We start from the raw sequence: 27579 nt of genomic DNA on the forward strand, positions 1-27579 counted from the left end.
ATAAATTAAACTGCACACCCAGCTATTATTTAATTGATGGTATGCATATTATTTGCATCATTAGCTGTAATTGTTTTGTGGTAAGTTGCGAGCATAATACTATGGTTGTGTTTATGTTACCTTCGTGCTCAGGACCTGGAAGTGACAAAAGGAGAGGGCAGGAAAGAACTTCCGCCCTTACAGCACCTAAATGTTTTCTTCATTCTCCGTTAGTTTGGGGTAATTTTTCTATGCAGCATTGGACCCTCGCGGGCTCGCTTCGCCTGCCACGCTTCGGGCTCGGTGTCTCGCTCCGCTCCGCTTTGCTCGCCACACTTTACTATTCCAAATAGATTGTGACATGGACCCAGGGGGTTATGGGAAAGGTCCTCTCCACGAAGGTAAACTAGACGCTACCATAATACTATTTATGAGCCGGTGTGCAATGCAGGGCTGTGCTTCCCAAACAGGACAAAGCACCTCAGAACAAATATTTGGAGAGAAATTCTGCTGTCAGGCCACATGGGATTAGCCAGTACACTAAGGGGGATATTTACTAAGCAGTGATAAGAGCGGAGAAGTGAGCCAGTGGAGAAGTTGCCCATGACAACCAATCAGCACTGAAGTAACATCTATAATTTGCATAATATAAACTAATACAGAGCTGCTGATTGGTTGATGGGCAACTTCTCCACTGGCTCACTTCTCCGCTCTTATCACTGCTTAGTAAATGTCCCCCTAAATCTGTTGTGGAATTGGACATGCTAATTCCAGCCATCCACAGCATTCCCCAATACACAAGTGTTCCTATAAACAGTGCATGATATCACGAGTGCCTAATCAGTGCCTCCCAGTCACATGACAGGCCCAGTTCAACCACAAGGCAGGTGCCTAAGGACTGGAACTGGTAGGGGCTGTAAGAAAAATTAATCTTATCTAGCAATTCTTCTCACCATTCTATTGGTTGACCAGATCCGGGGAATCAGCCTTACGGGTAGTATAACATTGAGATGGCATGATATTATGGGGCCTCAGAAAAGTTTTGATCCAGAGGCATATTGTAAGAAAAGATGTTTCCTGGGTCACTAAGGTTTGTAACAGATTAGATTGTCTGTAATTCTTCTGCTGTTAATGAACTACAAGTCCCAACTTGATCGGTGTACTATTTGGGAACTGGCAGACTGATTGCATAATGGTTTTTAATGTTTCAATCAGTGTCACCCATAGATGTATCGCCTCTCTTATGCTGTCTAGAGAATGGTAACGGTTACCTGGTACTGATACAAGTGATGTTAAGTATTATTTCATGTTTTTAAAGGCAAGATGTAACTACCATTAATGGCAAATATTGACTTTATTAATTAGTTTTAATTCAAATTCTGACATTATTTATTTAAATTTAGTAATGTGCTTCGAAGAGAAGTTTAATAACTTTTATGTTAATTCATTAATCCATTTGCTTTTTCCAGCAGCAAAACTATTTTCACAAATTATAAAACATTTGCACGGGGCATACTCACCGACTTCCTGGGCAGCCAGGTTGGCTCACGATTCAGCAGGAATCGTGTCATCTGCTGACTGGACTGCCCACTTTTGCAGCTGCAGGGGGGGTTGGCAGCCGGCTCGGTAGACTTGATCACTTTTCCAAGTGGTTGGGAGCACCACATGATTTGTGGGAACCTGCCGGCAGTTCTGGGAGTAAGGCACAGTGGTTCCCCCAAACAGTGGAGTAGACTAGTAAGGCACAGTGGTTCTGAAACAGTGGAGTAGACTAGTAAGGCACAGAGGTTCTGAAACAGTGGGGTAGACTAGTAAGGCACAGTGGTTCTGAAACAGTGGAGTAGACTAGTAAGGCACAGTGGTTCCCAAACAGTGGAGTAGACTAGTAAGGCACAGTGGTTCTGAAACAGTGGAGTAGACTAGTAAGGCACAGTGGTTCCCAAACAGTGGAGTAGACTAGTAAGGCACAGTGGTTCTGAAACAGTGGAGTAGACTAGTGAGGCACAGTGGTTCTGAAACAGTGGAGTAGACTAGTAAGGCACAGTGGTTCTGAAACAGTGGAGTAGACTAGTAAGGCACAGTGGTTCCCAAACAGTGGAGTAGACTAGTAAGGCACAGTGGTTCCCAAACAGTGGAGTAGACTAGTAAGGCACAGTGGTTCCCAAACAGTGGAGTAGACTACTAAGGCACAGTGGTTCCCAAACAGTGGAGTAGACTAGTAAGGCACAGTGGTTCTGAAACAGTGGAGTAGACTAGTAAGGCACAGAGGTTCTGAAACAGTGGAGTAGACTAGTAAGGCACAGAGGTTCTGAAACAGTGGAGTAGACTAGTAAGGCACAGTGGTTCTGAAACAGTGGAGTAGACTAGTAAGGCACAGTGGTTCCCAAACAGTGGAGTAGACTAGTAAGGCACAGTGGTTCCCAAACAGTGGAGTAGACTAGTAAGGCACAGTGGTTCCCAAACAGTGGAGTAGACTAGTAAGGCACAGTGGTTCCCAAACAGTGGAGTAGACTAGTAAGGCACAGTGGTTCTGAAACAGTGGAGTAGACTACTAAGGCACAGTGGTTCCCAAACAGTGGAGTAGACTAGTAAGGCACAGTGGTTCTGAAACAGTGGAGTAGACTACTAAGGCACAGTGGTTCCCAAACAGTGGAGTAGACTAGTAAGGCACAGTGGTTCTGAAACAGTGGAGTAGACTAATAAGGCACAGTGGTTCTGAAACAGTGGAGTAGACTAGTAAGGCACAGTGGTTCCCAAACAGTGGAGTAGACTAGTAAGGCACAGTGGTTCTGAAACAGTGGAGTAGACTAGTAAGGCAAAGTGGTTCCCAAACAGTGGAGTAGACTAGTAAGGCACAGTGGTTCCCAAACAGTGGAGTAGACTAGTAAGGCACAGTGGTTCCCAAACAGTGGAGTAGACTAGTAAGGCACAGTGGTTCCCAAACAGTGGAGTAGACTACTAAGGCACAGTGGTTCCCAAACAGTGGAGTAGACTAGTAAGGCACAGTGGTTCTGAAACAGTGGAGTAGACTAGTAAGGCACAGAGGTTCTGAAACAGTGGAGTAGACTAGTAAGGCACAGAGGTTCTGAAACAGTGGAGTAGACTAGTAAGGCACAGTGGTTCTGAAACAGTGGAGTAGACTAGTAAGGCACAGTGGTTCCCAAACAGTGGAGTAGACTAGTAAGGCACAGTGGTTCCCAAACAGTGGAGTAGACTAGTAAGGCACAGTGGTTCCCAAACAGTGGAGTAGACTAGTAAGGCACAGTGGTTCCCAAACAGTGGAGTAGACTAGTAAGGCACAGTGGTTCTGAAACAGTGGAGTAGACTACTAAGGCACAGTGGTTCCCAAACAGTGGAGTAGACTAGTAAGGCACAGTGGTTCTGAAACAGTGGAGTAGACTACTAAGGCACAGTGGTTCCCAAACAGTGGAGTAGACTAGTAAGGCACAGTGGTTCTGAAACAGTGGAGTAGACTAATAAGGCACAGTGGTTCTGAAACAGTGGAGTAGACTAGTAAGGCACAGTGGTTCCCAAACAGTGGAGTAGACTAGTAAGGCACAGTGGTTCTGAAACAGTGGAGTAGACTAGTAAGGCAAAGTGGTTCCCAAACAGTGGAGTAGACTAGTAAGGCACAGTGGTTCCCAAACAGTGGAGTAGACTAGTAAGGCACAGTGGTTCCCAAACAGTGGAGTAGACTAGTAAGGCAAAGTGGTTCCCAAACAGTGGAGTAGACTAGTAAGGCAAAGTGGTTCCCAAACTTTTTAAAATCATACTATAGTATCAGCATTTATTGCACAGCACCCCCTAGGCCAAAAGTTCCTTATTGAGGAATTCTACAAAAATGATTCAATTATGTAAATTGTGGACAGGGCTGTGCTTCTGTTTGTCCACAGACACCACCAGTACTGGTTCTGATGATCACATGTTCCATAAATAATTTGATCTGGTCCCGGGCCACCAACTTGTGGAACCCTTGCTAGTGCTCCGGGTGCTGTAACAATTTTGGAACTACGGCATTAGCTCTGAAACTAGATACCTACTTTAGTCATTAAAAGGTCCTGTTGATAGTTTCCTTAATTGCTTATTATTATTATTATTATTATTATGACTATTATTTATTTATACAGTGCCAGCATACTCAGCAGTGCTTTACAATTGTTATGTATATCCCATTAGAGGACATCAAAGCAATTAGTATACAAATAAACAAGAGATATGTTGGTACAAAGAGTGAGTTCATGACCTAACATAAGGCTGCTGTGACAAATTGGTGTCAGTACTGACGTTCCATGTGACCTGTCCCCAATTCTATGCCCCATGTGTTACTATCCTATAATGAGGCAGCTGTGAGTGTGAATCAGGTCTGAGACACGAGTAGTGAGTAGTAATTGTGCGGTACGTTGGGCATCGGGATGTATTAATTTTAGAAAACGCACCACATCTAGATGACACGCCAGTGCACCTGCTACATACACAGTTGCTTTGCATTAATGATTTAGCAGCAGATTCAGCGTGATTAAGGCCCCCCAAGTATCTCGCTGGTTAACCAAATGAAACCTGTCTCTCTAATATTTTATGAGTTAGAGTAATGCTATCCTCTTCCTGGGCACACACCATCTTGGCAGCAGGCCGAGAGATGGCATGGGTACAGAACATTAATCCCAGCGTGACTCATTGCTCAGCTGCATGAGGCTAACAAAGAGCAAAGTTGCAGACGACTTTCACGGCAGAATGGGCCATTTCACCTGGTGCCAAGTTCCAGCCATAGGGCCTTCATATTGCGCTTTTGCTTCAACATTTCACAGATCATCTACCTCATTCTGGGCCTGATTGTGAGTCCTATGCAACTTTGAATAGCGGCCGCATCTATTTTCCCCCCACAATTATGCATGTGTCGCAGGCTGTGTATGTATCTGTGTGAACGTTTGCACAATTCAGGGGGGCTGTCTGCATCCCAAATGTTTCTCACCAGAAGCTAAATGGGCAATTCTGGGGGTAGGGGGGACAGGTGACATTGCGAAAGTAGAGTTGTGTTCAGTGGACGCTGAATTGAGATGGCTCTCCTGCACCTAGTATGGGGTAGGTATATTCACCGATGATATTGATGAAAGCACGGAGCATTGGGGCGATGCATTTGCTAACATGCGTACGACTCAGAATACGGGGGTGTAGTTGTATTTCCATTCCATCTGCATTCAATTTGCAGCTCTTGTTACCTGTGGCTCTACTATTTGTAATTTGCATTGTGCAGAATTTATAACCTAATAGTGGCTGGCGGTGACACTAATTAGTTCTGCACTGTGGTGTGGTTTCAGCTCAGGGCCGGAGAAAATAAAATGAAAGGGGGAATTCCTCAAAGACCATTGAAGGATGTTCCATCAGAGTAATGTGCCAAATTCAGCACTCATATGTGGAATGAGGTGAATATTCCACGGAAAAGTTTTGAAAGTTCTAATCTTCTCTGCTAAGACACAAAAAGTAACCAGCAGTCTCTCACGGCTAATTACCATCAGCTTTGAAGAAATTTAATTATTTTCTCAGCCATCTACTGTAGCTCATTGCCCTTTCTGCCGGCTGTAAGCAGATTTCCATTGGGAGTCATTATTATCTAGTAAAATTGCAAGGGTTAAAACATTCTTGCAGCCTGGTTGAAGTGCAACAAACTGTCTATATTTTCAGCACTGACAGTCTAACATCAGGACGTAGCTTAATAAGCATCTGGTATGTCTTTCGTCAAACTACATAAGTAAAACTTCCAGCTTTCCATAAAAGTCTACTACTACAGTATGAAGCAATATTCTCAGTTATAATGGATAGAACAGTCACTGGGATTCTCATAACTCCCTCTTTTTCTTATTTTACTTATTTGCCCCCCCCCCCACCCCCGATACCTGCTATTGGGGGTCATTCCGAGTTGATCGCTAGCTGCATTAGTTCGCTGTGCAACGGTGAGGCAAAAAAAGGCACTTCTGCGCATGCGTATGCGGCGCAATGCGCACGCGCAATGTATTTTTACAACGGCCGATGTAGTTTCACACAAGGTCTAGTGAAGCTTTTCAGTCGCACTGCTGGCCGCAGAGTGATTGACAGGAAGTGGGCGTTTCTGGGTGTTAACTGACCGTTTTCAGGGAGTGTTTGGAAAAACGCAGGCATGCCAGAAAAAATGCAGGTGTGGCTGGGCGAACGCAGGGCGTGTTTGTGAGGTCAAAACAGGAACTCAACAGTCTGAAGTGATCGCAAGCGCTGAGTAGGTATTGACCTACTCTAAAACTGCACAAAAAACCTTTGTAGCCGCTCTGCGATCCTTTCGTTCGCCCTTCTGCTAAGCTAAAATACACTCCCAGTGGGCGGCGGCATAGCGTTTGCACGCTGCTGAAAACAGCTAGCGAGCGAACAACTCAGAATGACCACCATTGTTTCTAGAAAGTGGGCAGATCTAAGTCATCTCCTTATATATCAGCAAAATGGACTTCAACGCTGTAGTCATTTGTGAAAGAATATAGCTGGAATATTGGCGGGAGGAGGTCTCCCACTCCCACTGCGCAAGTCCAATTATTTACATAAGGAACATAATGGCCATATGTTTTACTCTTCATGTAAGTAAAATAAACTGTATGTACAAACAGGGGTATTTTTCTTTCAAGTGAAAAATAATTATTTGAGAGGACGGATATGTTTCTGCGGGGCAACAAAACAAACATTCGCTTCAAAGCCCTGAACGAGCTCTGACCTGACCAGTCACGCGTTAGTGGTGCAGATGTGGTGGGAGAATTCTCCTTTTCTTGGGTTCTAGAAATGAAAAGTGTGTTTTTTATACCTTGTGTTCATTTCTTCCTCTTATTTCATGTATAGTTAAGGCCCATACACACTGGGTGATTTTGAGCTCAAAGTAGGTCACTTTTGGTGTTTTAAGCTACTTTGAGCTCAAACTCGGCCAGTGCGTATGGGCTAGCGATGAGCTCCCGTATCATCGCTAGCCGCCGCCGCTCATTGGGCTGTTTGAACAGCCGAGTGAACCACTTTCCACAGTCTCCTACTGTGGAAAGTGCTTCTCCCCCCCCCCCCCCCCCCCCCGCCCACTCCCCGTGGACATCTCTGGCACAGATAAAATAGCTCAGTGTGTATGCACTGAGCTATTTTCCTGCCAGCGAGGTACACGATCATCGCTGTGCATCAGAGCCGTAACTAGACTTTTTGGTGCCCTGTGCCAGAGAAAGAATTGGCGTGTCCCCCCCCCCCCCCCCCATTTTTCCAATAGGGACGTGAGGAGCATGCCTCGTGGGGAAGGGGCATGACAAGATTGCAAGATTGATCCCAGAGAAAGCCCATGCTACGATGCCCCTTCCCACTATATATATATATATATATATATACTCGGATATATATGTATCTATATATATATATATATATATATATAGGATTCAAACCTATAACCTGTTGAATTCTAATCAAACACCCTACTCATCCCCTTGATGAAGTCCTGTTGCTGACAGACGAAACGCGTTGGGAGTACCTGCAGACATCTCCTTTTATGGACAGATAAGCTTCAAACAATTTTAAATTCTGTACGCATGCATTCCAGCCATTGTTATGGACAGATAAGCTTGATATAATTTTTTATTCTGTACGCATGTCATCCAGCCATTTTATGTGTATTTTTATGTGATTATGTTATTAAATTCTTTGTATTTTTAATATATACACTGCCCAGGCTATATATTTATCTCCTTTGGGAAAAAGCTAGTTCCCTAATTAGGCCTGTGAAATTAAGCAGTAACACAATACGAAATATAAACGGTATACACTATGTTAGTTTTCTTCTGTTTTATCCGCATGTTTTTAAGCCACAAAAAGAGTGCTGCTTGAGCCGAGCTTCTCTCTACCAGATAAGTGTTTTAAGCTGATCCTTATCATCCCTTCCTCTACACCTTCATTCCCCCTGAATTTAATCACTACACTCTTGGGCGCTTGTTTTCACCAATTCTTGCAATATATATATATATATATATATATATATAGGATTCAAACCTATAACCTGTTGAATTCTAATCAAACACCCTACTCATTGCGCTATTGCACTATGAATACTATATGAAACTACTGGTACTTTGTAAAAAAAATAATCAGAATTGCAACTGAGCAGATCTATGTAGTGTGCAGCCACACATCCAATCTCTTGCAGCCACACACTACATAGATCTGCCAAGCTGCAATGCTGATATTTTTTTCACAAAGTGCAAGGTAAGCTTCACATAGTTAGAATTTTCTAGCTTATAATTATCTACCTTTTCTATGCAAGGGCAGAGCCCAGTGAATAGATAGTCTGACTGCAATGCCACAGGTAATGGGTTCGAATCCCGGTTATGTCAGCATCTTGAAATGTAATAAAGGACAGTGAGACTGAATAACAAAGAAATCTCAAGTTGAGTTCATGAATATTGTATAGGTATTAGCGACAGAAGGGGTCAGGGTAGGAGACAGGGGCGGTCAGGAGATGCTGAGCTTCAAAAAGGGGGGAAGCTGCAACTGACAGTACATAAAACAGATAATTGCCAAATGCCACCAACAGCACCCCCTACCCTGCAGCGCTATGTGCGGTGCCCCCTCCGCACCCACCTAGTTATGGCCCTGCTGTGCATACACGCTGGGCTAAAACGCCCAGTGTGTATGCACCTTAAGACTGTTTATAGATTTCAATTGTCTAGCTTCGTGTTCACTATACCTTGTAACATTGTACATCCACTGTCCCTATATCATACTATCATATGGGAGAATTGGTGAAATACTTATACTGTAAGCAACGTAGGGCGCATGATTCAAGTCTGTAAGTAAAGCAAAAAAGCAAGCAACTGGGCAAAACCATGTTGCACTGGCAGGTGGGGAAGATGTAACATGTGCAGAGATATTTAGATTTGGATGGGGTGTGTTCAAACTGAAATATAAAATGCAATGTAAAAATAAAGAAACCTAACATTTGTGGGCTACATGCAAAAGCAGCCAGTATTGACCCTGCACAGAAATAATATAAATGTATTTGCTCCACTTGCATGGCAGCATGGTTTGTTCCAGACAGATATATTTGCTTTTTTGCTTTACTTACAAACACGAATCAGACATATAGCTACTGACTTGTTAATATTGACCAACCGCACACAGGGCCGGCAACAGAAATCTTGGGGCCCCATACACTGATATCTCTGGGGCCCCCCACCCCCTCAGTCTGTAAATGCACTGTCACACACCTGTGCCCAACACTGGCAGGAGGCTTGGCTGGTTCAGGCATGCTCCTCAATGGCAAGAGACATGGAAGGCGATGCAGCGTCATAGTCATGATGTCGTGACGGCTGCATGCACCACTGGGACGGGACCAAGTGAGGGGGGAAGGGAGGACTCTGCGGCCAGACACTTTAGCCCCATACACACTAGACGAGAAAGTGAGAGATCTCGCTCAGAAGGGCTGATTTGAGCAAGATCTTTCACAATATCGCCTAGTGTGTACACTCAATGTCGCTATCGATGCGCACATCGTTAACGCCCCCCCTACCTCGTCTGAACTTGTAGACGAGGAAGGTCCTCGTTAACGACAGCCATGCTGCCGTTGTTCCCCCCGCCATCGCTCCCTTCCTCACCGGCATCGGCAAGTGTGTATTAGAGATGAGCGGGTTCGGTTTCTCTGAATCCGAACCCGCCAGAACTTCATGTTTTTTTTCACGGGTCCGAGCGACTCGGATCTTCCCGCCTTGCTCGGTTAACCCGAGCGCGCCCGAACGTCATCATGACGCTGTCGGATTCTCGCGAGGCTCGGATTCTATCGCGAGACTCGGATTCTATATAAGGAGCCGCGCGTCGCCGCCATTTTCACACGTGCATTGAGATTGATAGGGAGAGGACGTGGCTGGCGTCCTCTCCGTTTAGAATTAGAATAGATTAGAGAGACACTTGATTTACTAATTTTGGGGAGCATTAGGAGTACTCAGTAGTGTACAGTGCAGAGTTTTGCTGATAGTGACCAGTGACCACCACTTTTATTTATAATCCGTTCTCTGCCTGAAAAAAGCGATACACAGCACACAGTGACTCAGTCACATACCATATCTGTGTGCACTGCTCAGGCTCAGGCCAGTGTGCTGCATCATCTATATATATTATATATCTGTCTGACTGCTCAGCTCACACAGCTTATAATTGTGGGGGAGACTGGGGAGCACTACTGCAGTGCCAGTTATAGGTTATAGCAGGAGCCAGGAGTACATAATATTATATTAAAATTAAACAGTGCACACTTTTGCTGCAGGAGTGCCACTGCCAGTGTGACTAGTGACCAGTGACCTGACCACCAGTATATAATATTAGTAGTATACTATCTCTTTATCAACCAGTCTATATTAGCAGCAGACACAGTACAGTGCGGTAGTTCACGGCTGTGGCTACCTCTGTGTCGGCACTCGGCAGCCCGTCCATAATTGTATATACCAGTGACCTAACCGTGGTTTTTTTTTCTTTCTTTATACATACATACTAGTTACGAGTATACTATCTCTTTATCAACCAGTCTATATATTAGCAGCAGACACAGTACAGTGCGGTAGTTCACGGCTGTGGCTACCTCTGTGTCGGCACTCGGCAGCCCGTCCATAATTGTATATACCACCTAACCGTGGTTTTTTTTTCTTTCTTTATACATACATACTAGTTACGAGTATACTATCTCTTTATCAACCAGTCTATATATTAGCAGCAGACACAGTACAGTGCGGTAGTTCACGGCTGTGGCTACCTCTGTGTCGGCACTCGGCAGCCCGTCCATAATTGTATATACCACCTAACCGTGGTTTTTTTTTCTTTCTTTATACATACATACTAGTTACGAGTATACTATCTCTTTATCAACCAGTCTATATATAAGCAGCAGACACAGTACAGTGCGGTAGTTCACGGCTGTGGCTACCTCTGTGTCGGCACTCGGCAGCCCGTCCATAATTGTATATACCACCTAACCGTGGTTTTTTTTTCTTTCTTTATACATACATACTAGTTACGAGTATACTATCTCTTTATCAACCAGTCTATATATTAGCAGCAGACACAGTACAGTGCGGTAGTTCACGGCTGTGGCTACCTCTGTGTCGGCACTCGGCAGCCCGTCCATAATTGTATATACCACCTAACCGTGGTTTTTTTTTCTTTCTTTATACATACATACTAGTTACGAGTATACTATCTCTTTATCAACCAGTCTATATATTAGCAGCAGACACAGTACAGTGCGGTAGTTCACGGCTGTGGCTACCTCTGTGTCGGCACTCGGCAGCCCGTCCATAATTGTATATACCAGTGACCTAACCGTGGTTTTTTTTTCTTTCTTTATACATACATACTAGTTACGAGTATACTATCTCTTTATCAACCAGTCTATATATTAGCAGCAGACACAGTACAGTGCGGTAGTTCACGGCTGTGGCTACCTCTGTGTCGGCACTCGGCAGCCCGTCCATAATTGTATATACCAGTGACCTAACCGTGGTTTTTTTTTCTTTCTTTATACATACATACTAGTTACGAGTATACTATCTCTTTATCAACCAGTCTATATATTAGCAGCAGACACAGTACAGTGCGGTAGTTCACGGCTGTGGCTACCTCTGTGTCGGCACTCGGCAGCCCGTCCATAATTGTATATACCACCTAACCGTGGTTTTTTTTTCTTTCTTTATACATACATACTAGTTACGAGTATACTATCTCTTTATCAACCAGTCTATATATTAGCAGCAGACACAGTACAGTGCGGTAGTTCACGGCTGTGGCTACCTCTGTGTCGGCACTCGGCAGCCCGTCCATAATTGTATATACCACCTAACCGTGGTTTTTTTTTCTTTCTTTATACATACATACTAGTTACGAGTATACTATCTCTTTATCAACCAGTCTATATATTAGCAGCAGACACAGTACAGTGCGGTAGTTCACGGCTGTGGCTACCTCTGTGTCGGCACTCGGCAGCCCGTCCATAATTGTATATACCACCTAACCGTGGTTTTTTTTTCTTTCTTTATACATACATACTAGTTACGAGTATACTATCTCTTTATCAACCAGTCTATATATTAGCAGCAGACACAGTACAGTGCGGTAGTTCACGGCTGTGGCTACCTCTGTGTCGGCACTCGGCAGCCCGTCCATAATTGTATATACCACCTAACCGTGGTTTTTTTTTCTTTCTTTATACATACATACTAGTTACGAGTATACTATCTCTTTATCAACCAGTCTATATATTAGCAGCAGACACAGTACAGTGCGGTAGTTCACGGCTGTGGCTACCTCTGTGTCGGCACTCGGCAGCCCGTCCATAATTGTATATACCAGTGACCTAACCGTGGTTTTTTTTTCTTTCTTTATACATACATACTAGTTACGAGTATACTATCTCTTTATCAACCAGTCTATATATTAGCAGCAGACACAGTACAGTGCGGTAGTTCACGGCTGTGGCTACCTCTGTGTCGGCACTCGGCAGCCCGTCCATAATTGTATATACCAGTGACCTAACCGTGGTTTTTTTTTCTTTCTTTATACATACATACTAGTTACGAGTATACTATCTCTTTATCAACCAGTCTATATATTAGCAGCAGACACAGTACAGTGCGGTAGTTCACGGCTGTGGCTACCTCTGTGTCGGCACTCGGCAGCCCGTCCATAATTGTATATACCACCTAACCGTGGTTTTTTTTTCTTTCTTTATACATACATACATACTAGTTACGAGTATGCTATCTCTTTATCAACCAGTCTATATATTAGCAGCAGACACAGTACAGTGCGGTAGTTCACGGCTGTGGCTACCTCTGTGTCGGCACTCGGCAGCCCGTCCATAATTGTATATACCACCTAACCGTGGTTTTTTTTTCTTTCTTTATACATACATACTAGTTACGAGTATACTATCTCTTTATCAACCAGTCTATATATTAGCAGCAGACACAGTACAGTGCGGTAGTTCACGGCTGTGGCTACCTCTGTGTCGGCACTCGGCAGCCCGTCCATAATTGTATATACCACCTAACCGTGGTTTTTTTTTCTTTCTTTATACATACATACTAGTTACGAGTATACTATCTCTTTATCAACCAGTCTATATATTAGCAGCAGACACAGTACAGTGCGGTAGTTCACGGCTGTGGCTACCTCTGTGTCGGCACTCGGCAGCCCGTCCATAATTGTATACTAGTATCCAATCCATCCATCTCCATTGTTTACCTGAGGTGCCTTTTAGTTGTGCCTATTAAAATATGGAGAACAAAAATGTTGAGGTTCCAAAATTAGGGAAAGATCAAGATCCACTTCCACCTCGTGCTGAAGCTGCTGCCACTAGTCATGGCCGAGACGATGAAATGCCAGCAACGTCGTCTGCCAAGGCCGATGCCCAATGGCATAGTACAGAGCATGTCAAAACCAAAACACCAAATATCAGTAAAAAAAGGACTCCAAAACCTAAAATAAAATTGTCGGAGGAGAAGCGTAAACTTGCCAATATGCCATTTACCACACGGAGTGGCAAGGAACGGCTGAGGCCCTGGCCTATGTTCATGGCTAGTGGTTCAGCTTCACATGAGGATGGAAGCACTCAGCCTCTCGCTAGAAAACTGAAAAGACTCAAGCTGGCAAAAGCACCGCAAAGAACTGTGCGTTCTTTGAAATCCCAAATCCACAAGGAGAGTCCAATTGTGTCGGTTGCGATGCCTGACCTTCCCAACACTGGACGTGAAGAGCATGCGCCTTCCACCATTTGCACGCCCCCTGCAAGTGCTGGAAGGAGCACCCGCAGTCCAGTTCCTGATAGTCAGATTGAAGATGTCAGTGTTGAAGTACACCAGGATGAGGAGGATATGGGTGTTGCTGGCGCTGGGGAGGAAATTGACCAGGAGGATTCTGATGGTGAGGTGGTTTGTTTAAGTCAGGCACCCGGGGAGACACCTGTTGTCCGTGGGAGGAATATGGCCGTTGACATGCCAGGTGAAAATACCAAAAAAATCAGCTCTTCGGTGTGGAGGTATTTCACCAGAAATGCGGACAACAGGTGTCAAGCCGTGTGTTCCCTTTGTCAAGCTGTAATAAGTAGGGGTAAGGACGTTAACCACCTCGGAACATCCTCCCTTATACGTCACCTGCAGCGCATTCATAATAAGTCAGTGACAAGTTCAAAAACTTTGGGTGACAGCGGAAGCAGTCCACTGACCAGTAAATCCCTTCCTCTTGTAACCAAGCTCACGCAAACCACCCCACCAACTCCCTCAGTGTCAATTTCCTCCTTCCCCAGGAATGCCAATAGTCCTGCAGGCCATGTCACTGGCAAGTCTGACGAGTCCTCTCCTGCCTGGGATTCCTCCGATGCATCCTTGCGTGTAACGCCTACTGCTGCTGGCGCTGCTGTTGTTGCCGCTGGGAGTCGATGGTCATCCCAGAGGGGAAGTCGTAAGCCCACTTGTACTACTTCCAGTAAGCAATTGACTGTTCAACAGTCCTTTGCGAGGAAGATGAAATATCACAGCAGTCATCCTACTGCAAAGCGGATAACTGAGTCCTTGACAACTATGTTGGTGTTAGACGTGCGTCCGGTATCCGCCGTTAGTTCACAGGGAACTAGACAATTTATTGAGGCAGTGTGCCCCCGTTACCAAATACCATCTAGGTTCCACTTCTCTAGGCAGGCGATACCGAGAATGTACACGGACGTCAGAAAAAGACTCACCAGTCTCCTAAAAAATGCAGTTGTACCCAATGTCCACTTAACCACGGACATGTGGACAAGTGGAGCAGGGCAGGGTCAGGACTATATGACTGTGACAGCCCACTGGGTAGATGTATGGACTCCCGCCGCAAGAACAGCAGCGGCGGCACCAGTAGCAGCATCTCGCAAACGCCAACTCTTTCCTAGGCAGGCTACGCTTTGTATCACCGCTTTCCAGAATACGCACACAGCTGAAAACCTCTTACGGCAACTGAGGAAGATCATCGCGGAATGGCTTACCCCAATTGGACTCTCCTGTGGATTTGTGGCATCGGACAACGCCAGCAATATTGTGTGTGCATTAAATATGGGCAAATTCCAGCACGTCCCATGTTTTGCACATACCTTGAATTTGGTGGTGCAGAATTTTTTAAAAAACGACAGGGGCGTGCAAGAGATGCTGTCGGTGGCCAGAAAAATTGCGGGACACTTTCGGCGTACAGGCACCACGTACAGAAGACTGGAGCACCACCAAAAACTACTGAACCTGCCCTGCCATCATCTGAAGCAAGAAGTGGTAACGAGGTGGAATTCAACCCTCTATATGCTTCAGAGGTTGGAGGAGCAGCAAAAGGCCATTCAAGCCTATACAATTGAGCACGATATAGGAGATGGAATGCACCTGTCTCAAGTGCAGTGGAGAATGATTTCAACGTTGTGCAAGGTTCTGATGCCCTTTGAACTTGCCACACGTGAAGTCAGTTCAGACACTGCCAGCCTGAGTCAGGTCATTCCCCTCATCAGGCTTTTGCAGAAGAAGCTGGAGGCATTGAAGAAGGAGCTAAAAGGGAGCGATTCCGCTAGGCATGTGGGACTTGTGGATGCAGCCCTTAATTCGCTTAACAAGGATTCACGGGTGGTCAATCTGTTGAAATCTGAGCACTACATTTTGGCCACCGTGCTCGATCCTAGATTTAAAGCCTACCTTGGATCTCTCTTTCCGGCAGACACAGGTCTGCTGGGGTTGAAAGACCTGCTGGTGACAAAATTGTCAAGTCAAGCGGAACGCGACCTGTCAACATCTCCTCCTTCACATTCTCCCGCAACTGGGGGTGCGAGGAAAAGGCTCAGAATTCCGAGCCCACCCGCTGGCGGTGATGCAGGGCAGTCTGGAGCGACTGCTGATGCTGACATCTGGTCCGGACTGAAGGACCTGACAACGATTACGGACATGTCGTCTACTGTCACTGCATATGATTCTCTCAACATTGATAGAATGGTGGAGGATTATATGAGTGACCGCATCCAAGTAGGCACGTCACACAGTCCGTACTTATACTGGCAGGAAAAAGAGGCAATTTGGAGGCCCTTGCACAAACTGGCTTTATTCTACCTAAGTTGCCCTCCCACAAGTGTGTACTCCGAAAGAGTGTTTAGTGCCGCCGCTCACCTTGTCAGCAATCGGCGTACGAGGTTACATCCAGAAAATGTGGAGAAGATGATGTTCATTAAAATGAATTATAATCAATTCCTCCGCGGAGACATTGACCAGCAGCAATTGCCTCCACAAAGTACACAGGGAGCTGAGATGGTGGATTCCAGTGGGGACGAATTGATAATTTGTGAGGAGGGGGATGTACACGGTGATATATCGGAGGGTGAAGATGAGGTGGACATCTTGCCTCTGTAGAGCCAGTTTGTGCAAGGAGAGATTAATTGCTTCTTTTTTGGGGGGGGTCCAAACCAACCCGTCATATCAGTCACAGTCGTGTGGCAGACCCTGTCACTGAAATGATGGGTTGGTTAAAGTGTGCATGTCCTGTTTTGTTTATACAACATAAGGGTGGGTGGGAGGGCCCAAGGACAATTCCATCTTGCACCTCTTTTTTCTTTTCTTTTTCTTTGCATCATGTGCTGATTGGGGAGGGTTTTTTTGGAAGGGACATCCTGCGTGACACTGCAGTGCCACTCCTAGATGGGCCCGGTGTTTGTGACGGCCACTAGGGTCGCTAATCTTACTCACACAGTCAGCTACCTCATTGCGCCTCTTTTTTTCTTTGCGTCATGTGCTGTTTGGGGAGGGTTTTTTGGAAGGGACATCCTGCGTGACACTGCAGTGCCACTCCTAGATGGGCCCGGTGTTTGTGTCGGCCACTAGGGTCGCTAATCTTACTCACACAGCTACCTCATTGCGCCTCTTTTTTTCTTTGCGTCATGTGCTGTTTGGGGAGGGTTTTTTGGAAGGGCCATCCTGCGTGACACTGCAGTGCCACTCCTAGATGGGCCCGGTGTTTGTGTCGGCCACTAGGGTCGCTAATCTTACTCACACAGCTACCTCATTGCGCCTCTTTTTTTCTTTGCGTCATGTGCTGTTTGGGGAGGGTTTTTTGGAAGGGACATCCTGCGTGACACTGCAGTGCCACTCCTAGATGGGCCCGGTGTTTGTGTCGGCCACTAGGGTCGCTTATCTTACTCACACAGCGACCTCGGTGCAAATTTTAGGACTAAAAATAATATTGTGAGGTGTGAGGTATTCAGAATAGACTGAAAATGAGTGTAAATTATGGTTTTTGAGGTTAATAATACTTTGGGATCAAAATGACCCCCAAATTCTATGATTTAAGCTGTTTTTTAGTGTTTTTGGAAAAAAACACCCGAATCCAAAACACACCCGAATCCGACAAAAAAAATTCGGTGAGGTTTTGCCAAAACGCGTTCGAACCCAAAACACGGCCGCGGAACCGAACCCAAAACCAAAACACAAAACCCGAAAAATTTCAGGCGCTCATCTCTAGTGTGTATGCACTTGCCAATGCCGGCACCCGGCCGGGTCCCCGCCGCCGCCAATGTCGGCGGGGATCGCCTAGTGTGTACTAGGCTTTAGTTAACTAAATTGGTGACAGACAGGCAGTTAGTTGTAAAAGTACTAAAAGTACTCTGACCCTCGGGGCACGGTAAGTGTGTCCCCTTTGACCACCCCCCTTTCGCCAGGCCTGCATTCATGCATCTATGACATGTGCCCAAACCCAAAGCCCCAAAATCCAGAAGAGTGCACACTTACCAGCACACAGCCGCCGCTATTCAGACCAGTCTCCCCACAAGCTGCTAGCCTGCCTGCCTCAGGCTGTTTTATTCTGTATATTCGCCAGCCTGGCAGTCATTTTAATTGCAGTCCTGCTTCTGCAGACTGCACGGCCGCTCCTCTCAGGTAGTTGCCACACCAGAGACAGGGCGGGCCGGGAGGAGAGCGACGTCATTGCACAGCTGACCTTGGGGCAGAGGGGGGTTACCACATGGGTGCCGCTGTTCTTAGTGCTGGCTAATTATATACATTGCGGCAATGCGATGCCGCGCCAGCCGCCCGCTGTATAGTTAATAGCAGCATCATGCTGCTATTAACTGCACAGCGGGCGGCCGGTGCGGCGGCTCATTGCTGCGATGTATATAATTACTTCCATCCATGATGAGCTTGCAGCCGCCACACTGCCGCAGCCGGACCACGGGGCCCCTCACAACGTTGGGGCCCGGGACGATTGTCCCCATTGACCCCCCCTGTCGCCGGGCCTGACCGCACATCCCCTCTCTTATACTTTGTACTGAATTCGACATGTATCCTGTAATCAGGCCCTGCTACTTTTCTTGTGAATCTGGGAGTGTACTCTGAATATTGGGAGTCTCCCGGACTTTCCAGGAGAGTATGCAAATGAGCAGTGCAGTAAGCAGTGTAGGTGAATGCTCAGGGCTAAAGATGGGATCCGACCAACCTAACACATTTTTTTTTAATTTCCAAAAAATTGAGAGGCGAAAGGTGTCCAAACACATTGTTTTATCTAGGGCCCTTATGGGGTCTTAATAAAGTTCTGGCAGGAATCAAGTTTTGCTGAATGGGGGTAGTGGAGGCTGATCAAGCTCCTGATAATAAATGGCCCTGTTACTTAAGACATGTGGAAACTAGTTTTTTTGTATGTGTAACGGGCCCAATAAGGCTTTTCGGACCCTGTCACGCTGGGGGAAAAGGTTGAGGGAGCACTTTCTCATCGCTGCAATGCATAGCAGATGGCATCTAGATAGGACAGGAGAGAGCTTGGGGGCAGCACAGCAGCTCAAGGGTTGGTGGCATAGGCAAACGCAGGGGGGGGGGTTCCTGTTGCACGGAAACCCCCTTCCTGTTGGCACGTGGCTCAAATTATGACAACAATAGTAATGGTAAATAATACTATTAATAGAACTGCCGCCACATCATGCAGTTTTTGGGACAGCAGAGCTGCTGCACATGCCCAGATGCCCAGTGGTAGCAGCTTCTTCTACCAAGTTTGCTGTGTGTGTGGATATGAGTCCTCAATCAGTGCACTGGACCAAAGAGTAGCTACCAGGAACAAGAGACAGGCGCATTACCATAAGATGGAAGAATGTGTTCCTAGAAAGTGCAGTACTGGTTCTATTACGTTTGTGTATTTATTTATTATGGTATGTTTAACCTTTTTCTGACCACTTATTTATATTCTTAAAGTATGTTTGATAAAGCCTATACTAGTATAGACCATCTATAATGTTTAATATAAATACTGTACTCCATACAGTATACAGTGTATAAAAAGACCAATGTTCAGAGTCGTTACTAGGTTCTTCTACCGCTCCCCCAAACTCCTGCACTTGCTCCAATGTTCTGCAGAGTGGGAGATTGTGAGATTGCATTTGGAAACCCCCCTCAAGAAATCCTGCGTTTGCCACTTGGTGGGTAGGCACCCCCACAGAATGATGGAAACAGGGGACATAATGTGAAGCCACGCCCCCTTGCCATGAGGTCATGCAAGGGGACCTGCATGCGAACACATGTAGAGGTCACTTGTCCCACCTCCCATATTTTGGGAGGTATGCACCAATCACCGCATTTTTTCTTTCAGACAACCAGGACACACAATTGTGAAATTGCCTTCAAGCCATTTTTATAAAGTTATGGTCACATGATGCTGGCCGTTGCAGTGACCAGCTTAACAGTGATTGGTTGGATTGTACAGTTGGCGTTTTCTCATCCGCTGACTCTTGTCCCAATTGGGGCTGGTTTGCGAAATTATTTATGTTGGCCTTGCATTTCATTTGCAGAAATTTCGGACATTTCAGTTCACTCAGCGCTGTTTACAACTTGAAGCAAACAGAGTTCCTGGTTGTGTTTTGCATGCAAGTTTGAATGTAGAGGCAACCGGGAAATGTTAGCAAGCCGCAGCACAGTGAATGAATGCACCTTTGCGTATCTCCGAGCGATTCTGAGTGGAACTCATTCTGTACATATCTCTCGTGAGAGTGTTGCCAGAGTTACACTGTATTCTGAGTCATGCGTATGGCGAGGGGACGCCTATTTCCATCAGTCCTCTTGCGCCTGGCGCACTCCGAATGCGGCCTCATTAAGACCTGCTTGCATTTTAAAAAATTGCACTGTGCATGGCCTTTCATGAAAAAGTTGCCACATGTATTGTAGATTTTATTTCTTATATATTATTCTGTCACGTGCCAGAGGAAAAGGAAAAATGTGACAGCTGAACATACTGCACAGAATCATATCCCCAATAATGAAACGTATGCCTTCTCAAGCAGTGACATCATCCAGATCTGTTGCTCTGGGTTCTGTTGGCTAGGTCTGAGCATCCAAGCAGCAGCCTCACGCTTGCCATTACCAGCACATAGGGAGATGCTGTGCTGGAGGGATTGCAGGGACGTTGCCAAGGTGAGCAGAGCTTTAGCAGGATGGGGAAGGTCCTGCCGCACAGGACATGTGCCCGGCTGCATCTGATGCACTGCAGTGTGATACATGCAGGTTATGCCAGTTCTGCAAAGGCGTAAGTGTCTCTAGCTATGTACAGTAGATTGCAACCTGCTGATCCTAACTATTTCACTGCAGTGGTTCTTATACTGCATAGGGGCATCCAGTATATTATTTGCCTGCTAATTATGTCTCAGCATGCTATATATATATATATATATATATATATATATATACACACACACACACACACACACACACACACACACACACACACACACACACGAGTGCTTTTACTGATTGAGTGCATTTTTAACCCATCCAGTGCCAGCTGATTTGGGATTTTCTGTAAACTTGCACGATTTCTGCAATTACCCAGCATAAATCAATGTGCTGTGGGTTAGCAAGGAGGGTATGGCTGCATTATCCAGTGACATGAGCGTGGCACACTGGCCTCTGCAGTTCAGCAAGTAAAGGAGAGGAGATCGTGCTGTCAGTTACAGATGTTGCTGGAAGATGATGGGTGATGATTCAGTAGACACGATGCCGAACATTGATGCCAGTCCTCATCCTTTGAGCCTGGCAATGAACGGTGTCATGCAGCAGGCTGCTGTGTCAGGCTGCCTCTGTCATCTGTTAGGGGAGCTCGGTGTGTGCTCTCACTGTATGGCCACGTTATAGTGTAGCAGAATCGGTGCCACTAAGTGATCATCAAGGTGACTGCGTCATTTTGACTGGTTTATATTTGTATCCGTGTACAGTATGTCACTAGACCAGATGCTTAATAGAGAATCTGCTGTCTTCAGTTCTGGCTACTAGTGATTGAGCTTCCGTATATCTCATTATCAGCCTGGAATGTCTTGTTGAGCTAATAACATACATTTGGGTTATTTAAAACAAGTCTGGTGCAATTTTTGCTTAAACCTGGGTAGCTGCATAGGGAATCCAGACAATTAGGGCAGAGGAAAAAATGTATGTACCCATATAAGCAGACTGGCGTATGTTATCAATATATTCTATGTACCATGGTTGTGCAGGCAGCATTGACTATCTAGTATGTTACTATGCTGTATGGATATTGATTTAGTTACAGGGGTATCAAGCTAAAATTTGGGGTAGGAATTCAAAGGCTCTCACCCTGTTAAATCTGGCTAACAGATCCCTATAGACTTACTGTACTACAGCCGGGATATTATAAATCAGGCCACATGAGATGAATTAATCTCATATTTATGGTTGCATTTGAAACGATTGTAAGTACAGGACAGTAATTAGTCCCTGCTGCATTCATTCCTGGTCAGGTGGATTAAAAATGCCGTCCTGGCAGCCCTGATTGCATGACGATCTGTCACCCATCCCTTCCTGATAACTGGATGCTGTCATATTTAAAGGGAAGCATAGGTGTGCGCAGGGGGGGTGCCTGGTGCGCACAGGCACCCCCTAATGTCTGGCACCCCTATCTCACATGCCTGATGCAGTCGAGCAGGCTGATTACTGTCCCCTCTGCACTGATCCCTGTCAGGACTGCATTACTGAATGGACGCCTGGGTTAATCAAGGGTGCCACTGCCACCGGCTATCAAACTCCTAGCTCCACCTCCATGTATAAAAACAGCGTGATGTGATGTGATTACATCATGCTGATTGCACGCCCACCCGTCACACCTGCCACACGCCCACCTCTCTCCTTCTATGCTATGCCAATGCCAGCCACTGATAAGGAGCAGCATGCAGCCAGCGTTCCTCTTAGGAAGGCAAATTCAATACTGGCAGGCGGTCGGCAGCAACATGTCACTTGTTTTTCCAGCAGCAGCAGTACTAGTCTGCGACTGTCAGTGTCAGTGAGTGACTGACTTGTAAGTAAGCTGCTGCATCTTGCAGGGGAAAGAGAGGGGGAGCCAGACCAGGCTGAGGAGGAGCAGTGTAATTGCAGCGAGTACCATCAGGGGTGTTTGTTTGGTGCACACCACAACATCTGACAATGTATCTGCTTTATTAGGATTGGTACAAAGGTGGATATTTTATATTGCGATAATCGTCAATAGATGATGCTAGACACACCCCTCCGATGGTGCACCCCCTAATAAAATGTGCTGCGCACGCCTATGAAGGGAAGTCTGTCCCACTGACCAACCTTAAGTCATTCAGTTGAGTTATGTAAGTTGCCCTGTCTGCATCTTCAGTGTGGCAATGCATTGTATTTTCTAAGTGAGTTGAAAAAGGAGGGTTTTGGTACTTACCGATAAATCTATTTCTCTGAATCCATTCGAGGACACTGGAGAGTTAGACAGCTGGGGTGTGAAGAATGGAGACCGGAGGAAGCACAATGTAAAACAAATCCACAAAAGTGCACAGTTGGCTCCCTACACCTTCATGCCCCCCGTCCCCCCAGTTTGAAAAATTGACGGAGAGAAGAGGGAATGTTGAGAGAAAAACATTCGGGAAGGAACCAACCATACCATAACGTTAACCATCAACCAAGAAACCATCAAACTTTGTTTCAAACTTGTTTGAGCCAATATAACAATAAACATGCAGGCTGGCAGCACCGAGGCGGGCATGCAGTGTCCCTGAGTGGATTCAGAGAAATAGATTTATCGGTAAGTACCAAAATCCTCTTTTCTCTGTAATCCATTAGGGGACACTGGAGAGTTAGATAGCTGGGAACATCCTAAAGATACTCCCATGGGTGGGAGTGCTGTCCGAATCCTGCAGAACCAAATGGCCAAAGTTGGATTCTTTAGCCTCAAAAGTATCAAATTTGTAAAAGCGAGTGAACGTGTGTGCGGAGGACCACGTTGCTGCCCTACAAAGTTGGGCAGTAGAAGCTCCTCTGGCATCCACCCAAGAAGCTCCTACAGACCTGGTGGTATGAGGACCCACTCAAAAAGGGACTCTTACCACTGGAGACATACTGTACGCTTGTCTGATGGTGAGTCTTATCCATCTGGACAAGGTTTGTTTTGTAGCTGGCCAACTCCTCTTGGGACCATTATACGGCACAAACAAAATGTCCAACTTTCTAAGGGAACTCGTAGCCTGTACGTAAACCTTTAATGCCCTGACCACATCAAGGGAACAGTCCCCCTCTGACACCTGAAAAGATGGGACCACAATTGGTTGGTTTATGTTACAATCCAAACCCACCTTAGGCAAAAACTCTGCCCTAGTACAGAGTTCCGCCCTATCCTCGTGGAAAACAAGAAAAGTGCTCTTACAGGATAGAGCTCCCAATTCCGATACTCTCCTTGCTGAAGCCAATACAAGTAGAAAGACCGTCTTCCAGGACACATATTTGAAATCTGCCCCTTCCAAAGGCTCGAAAAGGTCAGATCTTAAAAAGTCTAACACCAAATTTAGTTCCCACAGAGCCGTGGGAGGACGAAAAGGTGGTTGTAATCTCAACACTCCCTGTAGAAAAGTCTGTACCTCATGTAAGGACACCAGACATTGTTGGAAGAAAATAGAAAGGGCTGAGACTTGGACTTTCAAGGACCCCCAACCTCAAACCTCCGTCCAAACCCGCTTGTAGAAAACGCAACAATCTTGTAAGGCGAAATTGTCTGGAGTTTCAACCCTTAGGCTGGCACCAATCCATGTATTTCTTCCAGATTCTATAATAGTGTGCCGCACTAAACGGCTTTCTAGTCACCAACATGGTAGGGATAGCTGATCAGATCTACTTGTGGTAACCCACACCTTTGTACCACTGCGTCGAAGACTTGAGGGTGTAGACTCCACTCTCCTGGGTGCATGTTTTGACGACTGAGGTAGTCTGCCTCCCAGTTTAAACGCCTGGAATAAAGACCGCCGACAGGATGATGTTGTGCCTCTCTGTCCAAGACAGAATCCGTGTTGCCTCTTTTAATGCCAAGCAGCTCTTTGTTCCTCCTTGTAGATTTATATACGCCGCTGCCGTCACATTGTCTGATTGGACCTTCATGTGTCGTCCTCGTACTAGGCTCTCCGCTTGTAGAAGTGCATTGTAGATAGCTCGTAATTCCAGTACATTTATCGGTAGACAACTCTCGTACTGTGACCATCTCCCCTGGAACTGATGGTTTTCCAGAAGTGTACCCCAACCTCTGAGACTTGCATCCATTGTCAAAATGATCCAATCCCTGACAGGTTCTTGTGGACCGGCCACCAGATCAGCGCCATTCTGGCCTGAGTCGACAAGCGAATCTTCCTGTGAAGGTACAAGTGCATGCCTGCCCCTTCAGAGGTGTAGCTAGGTGCCATGGTGCCTGGAGCAAGGGTATGTTTTGACACCCCCTCCTCTTTATTGAATTGGGGGCCTAGGCGACATGTGGTGGCATGTTACATTTGAAAAGAAACAATATTTAAAAATCCTAAATTGGTGACAGGGCCGGTTCTAGACCTTGTGTAGCTCAGTGCGAAAGTTTACTTTGAGTGCCACCTGTTTGAAATAGGTTCAGTGTATGCCCAAGGCTTGCAACAACAATATAGAGGCATGGCAGTACGGATGGTGTAATCATTAGCATTAATGCCTCATACTGGTAGGTTAATTGGATCCCAACTAAAATTAACACTGGTGTGTATTCTCTGTAAAGCGCTGTGGAATATGTGTGCGCTATATAAATAACTGGTAATATTAAATAATAATGACTTTTTTGGGAAGGTGCATGGCCAAAAAATAGTACCAATTCACATTACACCTCACAGTAGTATCACTTATACATGTTATGCCACACAGTAGAGCCCCTTATACACATTACGCCACACAGTGGAGACCCTTATACACGTTACACTATGGAACTATTTACTTGTTTAATTCAAATAAATTAAAAACACTATATATGCCCTGATTGACCTCACCTCACAGTCCCCCAATTCCTCAATGAAAATAATGCCCCAAATGTGATGTGACACACACACCCCTCGACCTGAAAACCACCAAACACTCAATGAAAAAAATGCACCAAATTCCCCCATTTGATAATCCCCCAATGCCTCAATAAAAATAATACCCTAAAACTGCCATCCCGGACCTGATAATTCCACTATGCTTTAATGAAAATAATAGCCCAGAATTGCCTGAGGGGCAGAAAGAGGTGCCACAGCAGCCTGATGGGCAGAGAGAGCTGCTGCAGCAACCTGAGGGGCAGAGAGAGGTGCTGCAGCATCTTGAGAGACAGAGTGAGGTGCTGCAGCTGCTAGTGCAGAGAGAGGTGCTGCAGCAGCAGCAGCTGGGTCAGAGAGAGGTGCTGCAGCATCAATGTTGAGAGAAGTGCAGCAGCAGCCATGGCAGAGAGAGGTGTTGCAGTAGCTAGGACAGAGAGAGGTGCTGCAGCATCAATGTAAAGAGAAGTGTTGCAGCAGCCATGGCAGAGAGAGGTGCTACAACAGCCGGGGCAGAGAGAGGTTCTGCAGAAGCCAGGACAGAAAGAGGTGCTGCAGCAGCTTAGAGCAGAGAGCTGCTGCAGCATCTGAAGTAGAGACATGTGCTGCAGGTTCCATGAAAAAGAGAGTAGTTGCAGGTAGAGATGAGCGGGTTCGGTTTCTCTGAATCCGAACCCGCCCGAACTTCATGGTTTTTTTCACGGGTCCGAGCAGACTCGGATCCTCCCGCCTTGCTCGGTTAACCCGAGCGCGCCCGAACGTCATCATGACGCTGTCGGATTCTCGCGAGACTCGGATTCTATATAAGGAGCCGCGCGTCGCCGCCATTTTCACACGTGCATTGAGATTGATAGTGAGAGGACGTGGCTGGCGTCCTCTCCATTTAGATTATAAGAGAGAGAGATTTACTGGAGCTTAGGACTAGGAGGAGTACTGTAGAAGTGTAGAGAGTGCAGAGAGTTTACTAGTGAGTGACCACCAGACAGTGCAGTTTATTTAATATATCCGTTCTCTGCCTGAAAAAAGCGATACACACAGTGACTCAGTCACATACCATATCTGTGTGCACTGCTCAGGCTCAGCCCAGTGTGCTGCATCATCTATATATATTATATATCTGTCTGACTGCTCAGCTCACACAGCTTATAATTGTGGGGGAGACTGGGGAGCACTGCAGTGCCAGTTATAGGTTATAGCAGGAGCCAGGAGTACATAATATTATATAGTGAGTGACCACCAGACAGTGCAGTTTATTTAATATATCCGTTCTCTGCCTGAAAAAAGCGATACACACAGTGACTCAGTCACATACCATATCTGTGTGCACTGCTCAGGCTCAGCCCAGTGTGCTGCATCATCTATATATATTATATATCTGTCTGACTGCTCAGCTCACACAGCTTATAATTGTGGGGGAGACTGGGGAGCACTGCAGTGCCAGTTATAGGTTATAGCAGGAGCCAGGAGTACATAATATTATATTAAAATTAAACAGTGCACACTTTTGCTGCAGGAGTGCCACTGCCAGTGTGACTGACCAGTGACCTGACCACACTGACCACCAGTATAGTTAGTAGTATACTTATATTGTGATTGCCTGAAAAAGTTAAACACTCGTCGTGTGACTTCACTTGTGTGTTGTTGTTTTTTTTATTCTATAAAAATAAAACTCATTCTGCTGACAGACAGTGTCCAGCAGGTCCGTCATTATATAATATATAATATATACCTGTCCGGCTGCAGTAGTGATATATATATATTTTTTATATCATTTATCATCCAGTCGCAGCAGACACAGTACGGTAGTTCACGGCTGTGGCTACCTCTGTGTCTGCACTCGGCAGGCAGTCCGTCCATAATTGTATACCACCTAACCGTGGTTTTTTTTTCTTCTTTATACATACATACTACTACGACATCTCTTTATCAACCAGTCTATATTAGCAGCAGACACAGTACAGTACGGTAGTTCACGGCTGTGGCTACCTCTGTGTCTGCACTCGGCAGGCAGTCCATAATTGTATACTAGTATCCATCTCCATTGTTTACCTGAGGTGCCTTTTAGTTGTGCCTATTAAAATATGGAGAACAAAAATGTTGAGGTTCCAAAATTAGGGAAAGATCAAGATCCACTTCCACCTCGTGCTGAAGCTGCTGCCACTAGTCATGGCCGAGACGATGAAATGCCAGCAACGTCGTCTGCCAAGGCCGATGCCCAATGTCATAGTACAGAGCATGTCAAATCC

At 45.8% G+C, this 27579-nt stretch overlaps 1 protein-coding gene across 4 annotated transcripts in view; it reads left to right on the plus strand.

Annotated features, from left to right (window-relative positions):
* The window catches only part of PRRT3 (proline rich transmembrane protein 3), a 169307-nt gene that overhangs the window by 25875 nt on the left and 115853 nt on the right, over positions 1-27579 (plus strand). The window contains exon 1 of one of the 4 annotated variants that reach the window (XM_063940945.1): positions 20353-20435. The exons of 2 other annotated variants lie outside the window; for them this stretch is intronic. The gene's annotated coding sequence lies outside the window, so the exon portion shown is untranslated. One more of the 4 variants, XM_063940944.1, reaches the window with a different exon arrangement.

Source organism: Pseudophryne corroboree, chromosome 9 (genome assembly GCF_028390025.1).
Source record: "Pseudophryne corroboree isolate aPseCor3 chromosome 9, aPseCor3.hap2, whole genome shotgun sequence".
Taxonomy (NCBI): domain Eukaryota; kingdom Metazoa; phylum Chordata; class Amphibia; order Anura; family Myobatrachidae; genus Pseudophryne; species Pseudophryne corroboree.